The sequence below is a fragment of the Falco punctatus genome (genome assembly GCF_963210335.1).
Source record: "Falco punctatus genome assembly, chromosome: 5".
Lineage (NCBI taxonomy): Eukaryota > Metazoa > Chordata > Aves > Falconiformes > Falconidae > Falco > Falco punctatus.
The window spans coordinates 70,221,894-70,236,373 of NC_137584.1; the positions used below are offsets into that span (position 1 = coordinate 70,221,894).

General features: G+C 41.0%; 1 protein-coding gene across 4 annotated transcripts in view; it reads right to left on the reverse strand.

The window, feature by feature from the left end:
- Positions 1-14,480, reverse strand: part of GRIK2 (glutamate ionotropic receptor kainate type subunit 2) — a 454,658-nt gene that overhangs the window by 408,771 nt on the left and 31,407 nt on the right. The gene's annotated exons all lie outside the window — the stretch shown is intronic.

A 14,480-nucleotide genomic window follows, 5' to 3' on the forward strand; every position in this document is an offset into this window, starting at 1 on the left:
GTATTACTTGTTTCTTAACTGTCATTATCTTAATCTCCAATAGCTCACTGACATCGCTTTCTATATTCTCTGACTATGCATGTTATAAAGAACATAACACAAGAATAGCCTTAAAGAAGCGTGGAAAATAACTATTTTTCCAACACACACTTCTCTGAAACCAACACAGACCAAAAGTCAAAATTTAAGGAAAGGAAAAGTAAACAATGGATACATGGAATAATTCTTATTCTGAGTTCTCTCTCTTTCCATGTTTACTTACTTACTGACTCACAGAGCCAGAAGTAGCAATAATGTCCAGCAATAATGACTGACCACAGTGTTTGTATTAGACAAAAAGAAAGTAAAACATTTGGTTGCTATTGAAAGAAAGATTATAAAAAAATATATACTACAAGCATGATAATATTATTAAAAATTAAAAAAAAATAGGGCAGCACTTTTTATAGAAGAAGTTTAAATATCAGTGCTAGTTCTGAAACAACCTTTGCATTCAAAAATTCTTGCCTGTGATGTAAATCAACCTAAATGAGTTACTTAAAAATCTGAAAATCTGTTGAAAGGTTACTAACACCCAAAGAACATAAAAAAATTAATTAAGATAACTAATTATAAAACATGAGCTAAAGATATTTTTAAAAGCAAAAGCACTGTAATTCTCTGCACTTCCAGCTCACCATCACTGCAAATAAAATATTTTACTTAGGACAGGGCATTTCAGAACTCAAGGCATCTGAAAATCTCAGTATACTCATGCCCTTTTCCAACCCTAGCAGAAAATGCTTTTGTGTAACAGCATGAAAACCTTCACTGACTGCAAAATATTTCATTACCACCTAGACCAGCCCCTTTCCATTTACCCTCTCAATTTGTTTAGCATAACTCAGCTAACTTTAGGGTGACACCAAAGCCAATATTTTCTGGCTTTCAGTGGTTTTATTTTCTGCCAAAGTAGACAAAGTGAACTTTGATGGATTACTTCAGCTTCAGAACTAATTGGACTCTAAAGCGCAAGTTAATATTTAGTCAGTTCGTTCAGCCTTTTGTTTTTTAAAATTATGGTTCAACAGGATGATTCATGGATGTAAAATCCCTCCTGGCTTTCCACCTATGAACCATATTTGTGAAGTTATTCATATGGGTAAGCCTTTGTAGAAATTATGCCTAATCAGAAGTAATGAAAACTATTCTCTCTCCTCAGGAGTTCCCCGAATTTCTCAGCAAAGAACTATATGCCGATCCTCGACATATCGGCTCCTTACAATGGAGGCCCAGGACATCTACCTAAAGCATTGTTGCATTGCTGTAGGATTAGGCCACCCAGCTAAGAAGAAAATTAACAGTAGCTGAAATTTACTTTAATATGATTTATTGTACTGCCTGTCGCACTCAGAAATATTGGGTAACAGCACAGAAAGTGAGTTGCTACAGATCTCACACAGATCCACTCCCTAAATGAAGATTTAGCTTACACTGAGAATATTACTCCATGGCAAACTGAGTTGATGCATTAACAAGTACCATTTCCACATTCTTAGGAGATGCGAGAGGGGAGCAGGTGTTGAATGCATAAGAGCACACATATCTCCATAGCTTCATTCACAGAACTTAGGTTTTCTTTCTTAGGGTAGCAAATTATTGAGAGTTCTCTTTTTTTCTGCAATAAATATACTTCACTTTGTGGGTTTTTTTGCTGAATTCCATAGCTTCTTTCTTGACATTTTTTTGCTTTCACAACCACTTTGAAAATATTCATGAAGATCACACCATGTGAGAATAGATTCTGCCACCTTCACAGCTCTTTGCTATCCCAGACTCACACTACTTGGCAGGAAGCAGATGGATAGTCCTTATGAGTCCTTCCATCAAAGACCTCTGGTGCACCCTGAGGCAGTTCTCCTGGTTTATGTTAAAGTCAACTCCAGCAAAGGAGACATACACTTTTTTTTTTTTTTTTTTTTTTTTTTTGCGCATTTGGGTCACCACAGCAGGAAAATGTATGTACATGCACACATTCACACAGGCCTGTGTAAGACTATCACTGCCTAGTTCCTTTTTTCAAGTCAAAAAGATACTGTGACACACTCTGAAATGACTGCCAAAAAATAAGTGATAAAGGGACTTATCAAAAGCCCAATAATCTATTATTAACATGGATTAGTGAAAATATTGTTTGCTTTTGTAAGTATATAACCAGAGCAGTGCAGATGACAAAGATCTTTTTTCTGTCCTTATAACTATCAGAAAGGTTCTGATGAGTATGAAACCAGTACACAGTACAACCCCAAAGCAGAAAGGATTTTTCTGAATGGTCTGTGGTAACAGGGAGAAAAAAGGTTTCCAGAAACATGTGGTACCACTTTCCTACAAACTAGAAGATGACAAGAGACTAAAGGAAATCAATGTGGACAGAGCTCCTGTGTCCACAAGACAGCTAGACAAAAGTTTTATCCAACTCTAGCATCTTCCAATGAATGAAAACAGTGTAAAGTGCTCTCAAAAGCAACCTACACTGTTCACCTGAGAATGTGCTACAGTCTTACCTTACATTCCAACAAATACAATGTTTAATGAATGTTAATGATCACAGAATGATACAAATACATAGCTAAATTTGTAATCTCCAATGTCTAGACACAAAGGGTCAAAAATGGGCAACACTGAAGCTGCTGTGACTAGTTAATGTTGATTTGATCTTTAAATGTGATTTTTTATTGTTTAGGTAGGTCTGAAAAGACATTAGGAAATCTGATTTAATGCATTTTTTGACACATTTTTCTTAGCCATATCACAGTTACACAGTAAGTTTCTGCAGGCATATTGAACATCGTGAATGATAGAGTCTGCTGAGATCTGAAGAGATAAGCCTTAATAACAGTCATATTTTATAGTCTTTCCTTCTCAAGGACATCCAAACAAATACATATAGCAGTACTGAAAGGAAGTCACATGTATCTTTCACAAATTTCCATTTTCTTCCCTCAGCCTCTTACAGATGAGGCATACCCAGGGTTTACCACTTCCCCCAAACCAACTCCATGTATGTTCCTTAAAGGAAAGGATCAGATCTGGGCATAAACAGCTTATTTAACAATTTTTCTGTTCTTTATGTAAACATCATACTCCATATCAAACAACAAGTAAAGGGATTGAACTGACCAAATTCTTAGCTTACAAAAACAAAGCTATACTTTCTTTTTGATATTATTGGATCATTTTGCTGAGTATCATCTTTATGTTTGGTTTTGACTGAACAGAAACAAAAAACTTACTATTTGTACAGTTGTATAGCATATGGCCTTTGTAGGTAAACAGTGGGTTTTTTTCTTTTTTCATTAACCCCTCCCAGTTCCTTTGTGTTGTTTGTTTATCACTGATGGCCTTTAATTCATTTGCATTATCATTCTTAAACCCGTCTATCCTGCCTATCACCCTTATTTATTTTTTTTTACCCTCTCTCCAACAAACAGAGGAGAACAGTGTAGTCAGGGATATCTGGGAGAATGTCTAAGCAGTTCAGTGTCTGAAATAGACCAGCATGTCAAGGTATGAAGGTGAGCACCAGAAAAGTGCTAACAAGGGATGGGGAATCACAATGGACTGAAAACCAACTAACTAAAAAACACGGCTGTTAAAAATTAGCAAGACACTCCCTCAGTACTTAATATATCTTCTTGTAAAAGGAAGAATTTCACATTTGCCATCATATTAGCTTGACCAGTCACTGGCCTTACATTTCCATTTGCACAGTAATCTTTCAAATACCAGCTTCAGGGAGTGGTATATCAAAAGCTAATTGGTATATGGGCTAGAAAGAAGTATATATAGGTGCCATACAACACCAGACAGACTAGATTTTTCTAAGCAAGAAGATATAATTTTAAAAATACATAATTATTAGCTGGAAAAGGTAGCTGGTTTAGGGTCATTTTCCAGTTTGAATAAAAAATTCTTACAAATGTTTTAAATTAAAAAAGCTATTAAAATTGTTGGAACAGTAAAAATCAGATAAGCAATAATGTTACAAATCAGATACCTTAAGGTTCAGTCCTGATATTGGTCCTTGTTAAGTGGCACAACATGAAGCAAGAATAATGAATTTTACTGTAACATTCAAATGCATGCTGGTAATTTCTTAAAAATTCCAAAACCTTCAGTTACTGAAACGTGCAAAATGCGAACATACACATTCCCATTAACAAGTATAACACCACAAATAAATATGATGAAGCATCTTAAAAGAAAATTAATTTCCCTGATTTAAGAGTACTCTGTATGACTTGAATTCCCTTAATGTACCTTTTTACCAAATTCCTTAATGAATAAGTAACACTGAATTTCTTTTAAAGATTTCATGTCTTGTAGGATAAATGTTGCAGAATAACAAAGAAGTCACTGCTTCAGAAAGTACTTTCCTCTTGCAGAATGTGTAATCTTCATGTTCTTTACTGTTATTTACATATACTTCTACATAGCACAATGTTTCTGATTGTGTTACAGTGTTTGATCAGTGAAACAAGTTATATTGCTTCTACTGAACTGCAGTATCTTCAACCAATGTGTGTACTGTTTCCAACTTCGAAAAAAAACACCAATTGAAATTATTCACTATCATGTTGAATTTGTTTTATAGCGCTGCCCTGTTTTGTCTCAGAGATAATTTTTTTCTCAGTAGCTGGTACAGTGCTGTGTTTTGGATTTAGTATGCAAATAAGGTTACATGTATGTGAATAGGCAACAAGTAAAACATTAGTGTGTTAAGTAGTGCTTACTCTAAATGAAGGACTTCTCAGTGTCCCATACTCTGCCAGTGACCGGGGCACAAGAAGCCAGGAGGGAGCAGAGCCAGGACAGCTGACCTGAACTACCCAAAGAGATGTTCCATACCATAGGACATCATGCTCAGCATATAAAGCTGGGGGAAGGAGGAGGAATTGGGGGGGGTGGGGGTGAGGGGAGATATGTTCGGAGCGATGGTGTTTGTCTTCCCAAGTCACTATTACACGATTGAGCCCAGCTTTCCTGAAGATGGCTGCAAACCTGCCTGCTGATGGGAAGTGGTGAATGAATTCCTATTTTTAATGAATTCCTTGTTTTGCTTTGCTTATGCACATGGCTTTTGATTTACACCGATTAAATTGTCTTTATCTCAACCTGCAAGTTTTCTTACCTTTTCGATTCTCTCCCCCATCCTACTAGGGGAAGTAAGCAAATTGCTAAATATTGTTAACATAAATAAGTGAATGACCAATTAAGTCTAGAAGAAGTGTAATGCAATTTAAAAAGATAATTGGTAAAAAAAAAAAAATCAAGGAAAGACAAATTCTGGAATGAGCTCCTTAGCTAATGTAAACCAGCACAGATGGCTTGACTGGAAAAGCACGGTGTCATTCAACATCACTATTGACCTAATCATGCCTCTTCAGAAGAATACTCTTACCACCAACTCATCCAGCCAATGACTAGATCTAGGACAAACAGACAAATTTAAATGGACATAATTACTTAGGTTTAGCATTAGAAGGATCTAAACCATTCTTTTTCTAAACAGTGTCCTACAATTTACAGCTCTGATTCTCATTTCATTTTGTGCTAACATAAGGCACTGACCTGAACAGAAAGTTAGAGGAGGACAAAAGCGAAAGTTTGTTATTTTATTTCAATATTTGATCCATACATTGTAGTTGTAAATAACTACATATAAGAAACTTTAAGAAGTACACACAGATCTCGTATCATCTGTGGTGTAAAAATAAAAACACACTAACATAAATTAACTTAGCACTAAACTATCAAGGACTTATTTCTCTGACAATCCAGGTAGTTGGTATTGACTTATGATCAAACACTAGCCCTGAAAATATAGGTAGGAATACAAGATTTGATTGGTCTTCAAGTAAAATAACTGCTTTCTTCAAGGTTTTACAGTGTGAACTGTTGAGGCAGGACCTAAACATTTGCTTACATGCTTAAAGAAAGGGGTACAAGACTCAGATTTTCTTGTAAATGTTTCATGCTTACTAGTGTAATTATTTTTATTATGGACTGTTCAGTAATTCATGTCCTAATTGTGCAACTTTTAAATAACAGCATAAATATGAGCTGATTGATATAGCTGATAAATATTTAGATACTAAGCAGATTAAAATAGCTGGTTCATATTTAGCTCCTGGAGAAGGACAAAAGCCCAAATGGATGGCAAGTTCAATTATAAAATGATCCTTAATAAATTCGCCCAGATTGTTACCTACTAAGTGTGTATATGCTCATAAATGAGCATTTTAATAATTATTGTAATAATTATTTTAATTTTAATTTAATAAGTATTCTAATTCAGTATCAGTTACCTTATGACAAAAACCACTTTAAAGTAATAGCTATTTTTATAACCAGAGAAATATGAAACTTAATTTGAAATATTTAACAGGAGATACAGAAAAAGCTAAATGTGAAGATGGCATGCTCTTCCAAAGCCAAAGTAGTTCTGCAACTTTTGAAGCAAGCTTGATAAACTTTACTTAATGAAGTTCTGTATGTTCACAAACAAGTCCTTATTTACAGGACTGATTATGATAACCTATTGTAAGAACAAGCACCACGCATTTTCTGGTGAGTTTTCAGCCTAATGAGTGAGCAGTTTCTCTTTCAGCATTTTTTTAGTATTTTAATATCAGGAGCAAGCTGTTGAGCCATTAACATATTTATCTTTCCCTTTTAAATTCCTACTTGAGAAATTGAGTTCAGTGTGTGGTAATAAACCTCAAAGTCTGGGGAGAGAGAAATGCCTACTTAATCCACTTTTACTTCCTCCATATTACTGATGCCATGAAAGGCATCGTTCATCTAACCTGACTTCTGCGATGTAAGATTTACCCAACCTAAGCCAACCTTCCCTAACCCTTTGGCCTCCTTCACTCTCCAAACACTGCAGCAGAGGCTTAAAACTTGGCTTAGATTAGAATTTTAGTTTCTAGACAGAGATGAGGCCTTTCAGATTTTTTAATTTTTCAAGCAGTTTCCCAGAAAGTTAGAGAAGCAAAGACTTTCCAGAAAGGACCAGAACAACAACATTCAAACATACATTCCTCTTTCAGATAGTTAAGTAACTGTTTTCCACTTCAACTATTGAAAAAAATGAAAAAGAGGAAGCGAGGGAAGGGACCAACTTATTCAAGGTGCAAAAGTTAAAAAAGAAGAAAAAAAACCAAGAAAACACGTTCTTTCAAAATTATTTTGCCCACTCATAAAAACAACATTGCTTTTTCCATTCATCTGTAAAAATACAGCACGGATCATTAAGTACTTTAAGATTTAGCTACACACATTGAAATCAGATAGGCTGTTTACATAATTAGCAGAGACACCCAAGAAAATACTAAGATAAATGAAAAGAACACAAAAAAGCCGTGATAGATTGAATTAAAAAATTCATCAAGTCTCCCGAACAACAATCCCTGACAGCATAGTAAACTGACCCTGGGCTGTTCTTTTGTCAGTGTTACTGAGCCTAACGCAAGAATTGGTGACTTTGTCAATATTTCTGCATGAAAGATCCTCTGACTGTTAGATATTTTTAACATTCTTATTTAACTGACTTTTAAATCCCGATAACCATTTTATTGGGGGTGGGGGAAAGAGTTGGGGAATGGAAACACAAACATAATGAAATAGACATTCAGCTAATGAATGAATGCATTTCCATGTATATGAAGGTAACATTCTGTAAGATCTATAAATGAATTAACCCTCTGATTAATAACATTGATAACAAAACATTATTATTGAAGGACTGGAGTGTAGCTCTAGTGCTTTAAACTATCCCTGCTGTAGACACCAGTCACAATATTAGCAAGGAACCTGTTTTTCTATACCCCAGGCAGAGACACCAGAAATGGAAACACTTGTGAAATATATTACCTAAAAATGTGTATTTTATTTGAAGGATACATCAAACAACGGTACCAGACATTTTCCTAGATGAATTGCTGTATTTTAGTAGCATTTTGGGAAGACTACACAAGAATAATGTTCAAGGAAATCTGAATCCAGGCTAATCCAAATCATTTGCAAATTTTGATCCAAGTGTATATTTGCAGGACAGGTAAAAAGAGCAGTCTTGAGCACTGCACCCATGGGTCATGTCTAATTTTTGCCCAAAGAAAAAAAAAAAAGGTTTGTGGTTTCAATTTATTAAGAATTACTTTTTAATGAAATTAAGAACATATTTCTTGAGCTTCTGTTTAGTGTTTTACATAGTATTACAAAACCATCTAGTTTATCCAAAGTTGGCTGAGCTCCAGTAATTGGAATAATGATCATTACATGTTTGTTCTGTATTCTTTGCACTACTGAAAGCTTTGGCTGTTTAAATTGAAAGCACTATATAAACTTAAGATAATTATTACTGTATAATACAGGAGTCAAAAGACTGGGGAGGCGCAAAAAAATTTAATCTATCAATATGTAAGTGGTCTTTGAATCCCCATATTCCACTTCAGATGTGACAGCATAATGCCATTAAGTTATCATATTGTTTAATCTAATCTTCCAACATACATTACAGCTTATATTATAAAAATCTTATTTGGGAAACATTAATTTGCCTTGCAGATTGAGGAGTGTGGAAATAAGGCACCTTCTGGTTTCTGGTTTGCATTATTGATAGAACTTGTAGTAATTCTTCCCTTGGAAGTGATTAAAGAGGATGCAGGTTAAAACTCAAAGAGGAGACGTAAATATATTAAGGGGGGACAAAGACCTGTTATTATTTGCAATGACTGCAAAATATTTTTGGGTTTGTTTTTTTTTTCTAAATCGAGAGGATTTTCTCTTGTATTTTTTTTTAATCTCTAATATTTGAGTTTAGGAAAAAAAAAAATCTCTTTTTCTCTGGTTTCCAGTGACAGAAACCATTTCATTCAGCAACCAGATTTAAATGGGAGGTATTACTTGAACTTTGCATCACTTCAAAAGACAAGTAGCAGTCAGTAAAAAGCAAGCTACACTTCCCAGCGTCCAATCTCTTGGACAGTTGTGTGAAAATCATTTTACAAGGGTATTGGTGTTCGAAACACTAGGTAAATAGCATGTGGGGATATTTCAGAAAGCCCACAAGGATGAAAGATTTCTTAGCCTACATTAAATCTTGATAATGCAATAATGAGTCTTCTAAAAGGATAATTCTAATTCCCCTATCTAGTGCAATAAAGACTGTATACAACTAATCTGCTTTGCCCTTTCAATTAAACTCGTCCAGGACGTTCTATGTAGTCAGCACCCTGAATGAGTCATTAAAATTCTCGTTCTGTAAGAGTTGTGTGCAGGCGCACAGTTGTTTCTAAATTCCATTAAATCCAAACGGTCTTTATCGCCCCATGACCACTGTGACTTCAATCAGCCAATTTAATTACCTTACAAAATTGTCAGCAGAAGCAGAAAAGAAAAACAGGAAGGGCTGTGACGTTATCAAATTGAAATCTTCCTCTGTGCTGTTTAATCTAGACCAGTCAATAACAATGCTTCTCACCTCCTTGCTACTTTCCCGAGGCTCTTAACCTTACTCTTCTTTCAAAGATCTCTGTTGTTGTTTGTAAGGCTGATTTTGAACTCCTCTCCATTAGGATGTTAACACATATTGAAAGCTTCTTGTCCTTGGCAGCAAAATTTTCATTGGCTCTAAATGCTGGAATTACCAAGCCACGGCCCTCTGAGGGCTGCCGCAACAAGTGTTTATTTTTCAGATTTTTATCACACTCTTGATCTGAGGGCAGACTGCTTTCCCCACAAAAAAAAAAAAAAAAAAAAAAAAAAAAAAAAAAAAAGATACGCACAGTTTCTTATTTCTCTCAAATACAGGCAGAACGGCTACCTCCTTCCACTAAAAGGGTGTCAGTGCAACATCCAAGTGAAAGAAAGTGCATATTCAGGAGAGCTAATGCAGGTCCGGTCTAGGAAAACTACGTGATTACCCAGTAGGTATTTTCCACTGGAACTTTTGTCTCATACCCTTTTGCACAGAGCTATTTCTGTTGTTCCGTGACTTGCCGGGTTTGAACGCTGCTGGGTAGGTTCAAGCGGCCACCGCTGCCCCAGAAGGTGCCGCTGGGCACCCGCCGCCAGCTGCGCCAGCAGTGGGCACGGTGAGCCTGCCCCTTCCCTGGGTTTGCCACGCTCGACCTCGTGAAAACAATTATATGGAGATAAACTTAATCTGTTTGAGCAAAGGAGCTCAGCTAAGAAGTGCGTCAGATGAAACCCGTGCTATGTCTTCACGGAGAAAGACTCCGGCATAAATTCCCCTTTCCAGGTTCCCACAACGGAGTTGAGAACTGCGGTTAGGGTTGTTTTTTTCTTAAAACCCAAAGATTACGTGATCATATACAGCTTTATTTTGCTATTATTATTTTAAGGAGGGCATCAGTAAATTACTAGGCTTTGTAAGAGCTTGGTGTCGGGTTCTGTTTTGGGGGGGCGGGGGAGAAGAAGTCAGTAAAAAGTTCAAAGCTCTCCCTTCATTCCTTGAGAAGCGTTTCCATCTCTTGGCTTTCTTTTGTTTTCAAGCTGGAAGAAGACACCCACGCATTTCCCTTATAGTCCATTGCACCCCGTAACACTCAGCTGCTCCCTTCTTCATCTGCCCGCAGTCAGGCACCAAAGCAACAAGAAACCGAGACTACAGACGTGGGCCTCTTCTTTACCCTTACATCTGAACGCGCTGAAGAAAACACAGTATCTCACGAAATGAGGAAACACTTACCAAGCCTGCGGCCCCCCTGCGGTGCAAGGCTGCCCCCGCGCTGCCCCGAATGCCGAGTCAGCCGGGGAAGAACAGAGCGCCATGGCCAGACCGCTCCCGCCGTCCAGCCGCTGCTTCCGCCTCACGCCTTTGCTGTGGAAAGGCGAATTGCTCGCGGCAGGCAGAGGCAAGGCCCGAAAGGGGCAATTTAAACAAAAGAGGGCATTTTAGAGTGCTCCAGATATCAAAGAGTTGATATTCATGGCCTGCGTAGGTAAGAGAAGAGTGGTTTTAAACAGCTCGGGCTCTTAATGCCTTGGGCAAAGGGAGGGGCGCGTTTATGGCAACGCAGGTGAGCAGCTACCGATGGTTAACGACTCTTAATAGCTTGTTAATTCAGTCGTACTGGGCTAAGCGCCGAGATGCCCCCAAGGAGGTAAAGGCAGAAGCGAGGGGACCTACGGAAAGGGGGTGGCGGAGGCAGAGGCCAGCCCCAGGCCCCGGCTGGGCTGGGCTGGGCTGGGCTGTAGATGTGGCTGTGCCGAGCTACCTGGTGTTTCTGGAGAGCCGCTGCCCTGGGTCTGCGATTACACAGGAGCGAGTGACTCGGCAAGCGGCGAGACGTGATCCCCGATAACGGAATGGATCTGCCGGCGGTCACGTATTTTAGCTTTTGCACGGTGCCAAGTGATAAGGAAAAGGTTTCCATCACACTTAGCACAGCGGAGAGACAAATACTAAGCTGCTGCTTTTCTCCCTCGTCAAGATGAGATCTGTCCTTTTCCCCACAGCAAGGGTTTAGGACCACTCCCGTTTGGAACCCTGGAAAATCTTGGGCACAAGCCTCACCCTTAGGGTTTCCTGGACTTGCTGATGGGAAGCTATTCAGAAAGGACAAGGGAGGGATCCTGGCCACACGCCCCATGAAGCAAGGTGTAATTTAGGAAGGGTGCCTGGTGCGATGCCCAGATACCACGTTGCCCTACTCCAGCAGCAGCAGGCGGGCGTCCAGATGTCTGAGTGAGTGTCGCTAGAGAGGGAATTACACCATCGCACCAGCTTCTCCCCGTCTTTGCTCCACAACGCGCAGGCAAAAATACCCACCCCCGCATTTGACAGATAACCCTGGCGGCTCGGCTTCCCTGTGTGGTTGCTGAAAGGTAGCTTGAGAACAAGAGAGAGAGAAAGGACATGCTGGCTAGTCCCAACAATGAGAGGAGCCGTGGGAAGGACAATGCGAATCCATGGTGGTTAATTTGCACATGAGGAATGAGAGGGCTGGAGTTCTGGCAGGCTTCAAGCTCTCCCCTGTTGCCATAGCGCTGCCGGCTGAGAGAGAAGAGCGGGGGCTGGCAAGCTGCCTCCTGGAGGGAATCTCCTCAGATTTCGCTTCTCCTCGGGAAGGACTCCACAGAAAGGCATCAGTATCCCGTCCTCCTGGTCGCAAGGACACCCCGAAGGGACAGATAGCGCGGGAACCCGGAGGGGGCAGCGGAGAATTCCCCTCTCGGAAATAACCGAAGCCTTTCCACAGCTCATTCCCTGCTCCTTCCCTCCTCCCCACCATGACCTACACAGAGGCAGAGATCAGTGTCGCGGTCAGTGACAGTCACTCCACACCTGGACCAGGCTAAATCCAGGCTCCTTAAAACAGAGATGTGCAACAGGCCCGGCTGAGCAGGGCAAAAGTCTTCTTTGCGCTCTCTTACGTCTAACATTTTCCATACAAATATAAACTAACAAACCGCTCCCTACATACTTCCAAGGCTCAGAGATGGGTTGGCGACAGTTCTTTGGAAAGACTAGAAAAAGCATGCGGTGAGTCAGGAGCGGACTCACACTTCTCTGCTACAAACGGTGGAGCGAGCACAGCCCGCTAACGGCTGTGTGACCGGGCGGGAAGGGGACTCAGCCCAGCGGAGCAGATGCGTGCACGACCATGGCAGCGGGCGCCGGCGTCCCTCTGCACCACCCTTCAGTCTCGGGATTATTTGTTACTCTACTCATTACCAAAACGCTACTCTCCAGGGCTGTCTCTATAGGTATACTGGGCTAGAATTCAGAGAGCGCTCTCATCTAAAGCAGTCAAGCCCACCTCTTGCTAACGGTGCGCCCGGGAAAGATGTTTACATAGCTACCCTTGGAAGTCGTTCAGACTTCTAGAGACGGACCCTCAGCACCGGTTCTGAACCCCGGGTGGCGGAAGGACAGGCAGCCGCGCAGTTCCAGGCTGCAGGCAACCCCAGCGCTAGTGTCACGGCCGTGATTATGGATCAGACGGAATGCGAAACAAACCCCGCAATGATATACGGACCCGTTTAGCCATGTCCAAAGAAACAAGCATTCCTGAAGACGGTTGCTAAGAGCAACGTGCCTTAAGCACCACCTTTAGACCAGATGGAAGCAGAAAATAAGTACTACTAGGAATTCAGCACACGAGATCTGTAACAGCCTGGTGACTTTAATCATTACCCACCTTCCCCTCCGCACAAAAGCGTGCGCGGGAGGGGGTGAAATTTAAACAAAATCAAACCAAGGCACTACTCCCAGGCGGAGACAAGAGCTTCCAGCGGTCCCCAGAACTGGATATAGCGGCTGCTACAGCTTGCCGCGGCCAGCGCGAAGGCGGGAGATGCGCGATTTCCCCCCAGCCCCGCCGCCGGCGGGCGCCGCTCCGCTGCGGACCCAACTTTCGGCCAGTTCCCGCCGCCCCCCGCGGGGTTGGGAGCTCCGCCCGCGGCGCCGGCCGGCCGGGGATCCCAGGGCTGCCGCCGTGGCTCGCCCCGGAGGACTTCCCCGGGCCGCGCAGCCCCCTGGAGCCGCCGTCAACTTTCATTCCCGTCCTGCCCTTCCTTGCTGCGAAACTTCTATAGGGGGTGCAGCGGCTGCAATGTCTCCCTCGCTTGCCTGCTTGCTCGTACACGCGTACACACGCGCGCATAGGCAGGCAGGGCTGTTGAGGTTAGTTTTCACAGTTCAGCTGGAATAGTCTTTAACATGTAAAACCTCTCTGCTTTCCTGGAAATTTCATTCTGATCTATGACTCCCCTCTCTCGCTGTCTCATTTCTTTTTTCTTTTTCTTTTTTTTTTTTTTTTTTTTGGAGTGAGGGTGGGGGCTGACACCTCATACAACTTTCCTCGCGTAGAAAGGCTGCGTCTTTGAAACGTATCGCAAAGGCTCTTTCACGACCACCGCTTAAGACACATATCTCTTCTCTAACTAAACGCCACTGAAGTGACAAGCCAGCAGGCAGCCGCTTCAAGCGGAAATCAGCCCAAAGGTCTCACTCAGATCACAGCGTCGCGCCCACACGGGATCGGCTCGGGTGGATGGAGACGGGCGGCCGAAACTTAACAACTAGTTGACAGATTTTTAACTGATCAAGCACTGTATTAGCGATGCTTTCCACTACTATGGAAACAAAAATGTGCATTACGAGAAAGCCACGCAAGCAGCGCAGAGCCTTAGGCAAACGCATTTGCCAGTCATTTTTCTCGCTATTGTTATTATAATTATTATCATCATCGTGCCGTTACTACGGCTACAATGAGCTGCAGCCACAGAAGAAAAAAAAAAAAAAACACACAGCAATTCATCCCTCCGGATGCAAAATAAAGAGGGACTTCGGTGCCTGACTCCGGTAGCACGTCCCAGCTCTCCCCCAGCACCCCCTTCTGAGTCAATCCTATGTATATCACATTGAGGCTTAAACGCAGAATGAAAAAAGTGTCGGCAAATCTTAC